The sequence below is a fragment of the Rattus norvegicus genome, chromosome 7 (genome assembly GCF_021556685.1).
Source record: "Rattus norvegicus strain SHRSP/BbbUtx chromosome 7, alternate assembly SHRSP_T2T, whole genome shotgun sequence".
NCBI lineage: Eukaryota > Metazoa > Chordata > Mammalia > Rodentia > Muridae > Rattus > Rattus norvegicus.
In genome coordinates, this window is record NC_141540.1 from 21823249 (window position 1) to 21825986 (window position 2738).

Genomic DNA, 2738 nt, shown 5'->3' on the forward strand with positions numbered 1-2738 from the left:
CGGGCAGGTGATCAGTGATACGTATATGCTGCACCCTCAGCATAACGCCCACAGAAGATAAAGGTTGGTTTCCAACCTTTTATGAACCCCGCTACTATTTTCCACTATGTACCCATTATTAGTTTCCAGTCCCAAACTGTCTGGATCTAAAACTACATTCCATCAGGAATTGGAATTGAGTCTTTGCAGGAGTGGGGAAGGGGCTGTCCACTACAGGATCAGAACCTGGGAAGGGGGCTATCAAAATGTTCTCTAGACTTCTCTCCCAGGAAGATGTTATGCCCAAAGCTGGGCTAGAAGAGGCAAGAGGAACCAGGGACTGCACGTAACAGCTGGATAGAAAAGGGGAATAGAAGGGATAGGAAAAAAGAACAAAGACAAAAAAGGAAAGGGCAAGTCCACAGCAAAAAACTTGAAGAAGGGACAAGCAAAAAGTTGGAGGGAAAAGAGAAGCCTCCTTCAGATCTCTAGCCCAGCCGTGTGAGACAGGTGAGTTGTGAGCCCTTTGTTGATTGACATCCTGCTCCTTCCCAGAAGATGTACCTAGAACCTTATTAGGTCCCCTCTCCTTATCTGTTGGGAACTCAGGAAAAGGGTGGTGTGAGGTAAGGGGTCACGTTAGGAGATCGGAGGTCAGAACCAAATGACTGGGGATCACTAAGAGCACCTCTAGCTACAGACAGCAATTCTCCCTGTTCTTACTGCGCAGAGGAAGAGACCTAATGTCACATAGATAGGGAGAAGGGAAAGGTCAGGGTGTCCTGGTGGCCACTTCAAGCTAAACAAAAGCTTCTCTTAGCTGCTTCCTGATTTAAGGGTCTGTTGATGTATCAGAGTTGTAACATTAGTAAAATTTATAGCCCACTCCCAAAGTGTAACCAGAGACTCTGGACTTTGCCCCACCAGTAGCCACTCAGGCCTCTCCTTCCCCACCCCACTAAGGTGATTATTGCCCAGCACCTTACTACAGGTCCATGGCTGTACTCTAGGGAGCAGACACAGGAGTCCAGGGACATGGAACTTGGAAAAATATTCAGATTGCTTGTGTGGCAGTGATGTGACAGACAGGACAATCATGGTCTGTCCTCTCACAGATGCATACTGCACCTGCCATGCAGAAAAGGTTATGTCCACTGGGCACCAGGGCTGCTGTCACTTTTCTCTCAAAGCAGACGATGCATGCAGGCCCTCTTACCTCAGTTTAGAGAAACCCTGTAATGGCCACGTGGGCGGCCTCTGTGTTAGCCTATGACCCCTCATTGGTGGCAGGAGATCAGTGCTCACCTGGGGGTTCTGCATATGCTTTGACTGAATAAAAGGAGGAGGAGGCAGAAGAGAAGTGCACCAGTGTGAAGATGGAGTTCCTGGTCTTCCTACAGCAGTGGGGGTGGGCAGGCTTACCTCTCACTCCATAGTACAATTCCTGCCTGCCCACACCATTGCTGGAAACAGATATCCACCTTAGCTGATGTCCCTGCCCTGCTAGCCTAAGTGCTGGGCCTCAAAGATGAGTTCATGCCACACTCACCTATACAGCCCAGGTTGTTGTGCCTGAAGGTGGAGAGTGGCTTACAGCCTGGAGCAAACACGGGCCAGGCATCTGAGTAGAGGCTATCCAGGGCTGCATGGAGTCTGACAGCCATGAAGTCAATATTATTGTCACCCAGGAAGTCACCATCCCTGTTCTACTCAAGAATCTTGCCAGTGTGTGGGGTAATGTACCTTGCTATCTCCTTCCTTGCAGTGCTGTCTACTTTCCAAGTTACCCAGGCACTGTTGACCTCAAACACCAGGTCTTAGTCCTGGCTGGAAGTTATGATGTAAGTGTTGGTCTGCTGCTGGATACAATTTGGGCACACTACCAGCATCACCACATGGTAGGGCTCATACAGGGATCATCGCTTGGCCTGGCAGAGCAGGGGGCACACTAAAGCCACACTTCGGAGATGATTTCCTGCCAGGCTGTGAACACTTCTTACTGCCTCCCAGTCACCATGAACACTGGCTCCTCATCTCACACAGGTGTCTCAATATGGGTATTGGTCTTGGCCCTCAGAGCCTTAATCCATCATCCTTGGCTACCTACGATCTCCTCCACTCGCTCAGATGTGAGCACTGGAATGCACGCTTTGGTGTTGCTGGTGGCCTTCAGGCAAAGCTTTGCATCTTTGTCCATTCCGAGCTTTGCTGTGTTCTGCCCTTTGGTGGTGTTGGGCTGCTGGATCCTCTGCACAGCTGGGTCTGCTGTCTGGGAGGCCCTGACCTGCACAAATCTGGAGTCCTGGCTGCCTGGGGTGGTGGGGGGTGGAGGGCCTGCAGGGCAGGGTCTGTCGGCTGCTCAGGGATGCCATCCCCACTCCCACTCCTCTGCCATTCCAACTCCCAGTCCTACACCATCACAGGCACCAGGTGTGGGGGTTGAGGCTCCCACAAATGCAGGAGGCAGAGTTGATCAAGATCCAACTGAAGGGCACACTCCTCTTCCTGCATACCTTGGTCTTTTTGCTTCCTCTGAAACATCATAGTTATCCAAAGCCCCGTTTCTTCCCATCATTCCAGATACCACTAGACTAGGCGTGGGGAATCAAAAGCTGAGGGAGAGGGAGGGAGGGAGAGAGAGAGGTGGTGGACAGGAGAAGCAGAGAGCGGAGGGCCTGTCTTCTTTCTTTATTTCCTCACCATCTCAGAACACCACATGAGCCAGGTGAACTCTGGAGATATCTTTCTTAGTCTCCACA

At 51.0% G+C, this 2738-nt stretch overlaps 1 pseudogene; it reads right to left on the reverse strand.

The window, feature by feature from the left end:
• Positions 1-985: 985 nt before the first annotated feature.
• LOC148004508 (RNA-binding protein MEX3A pseudogene) lies at positions 986-2523 on the reverse strand (annotated as a pseudogene).
• Positions 2524-2738: the final 215 nt, after the last annotated feature.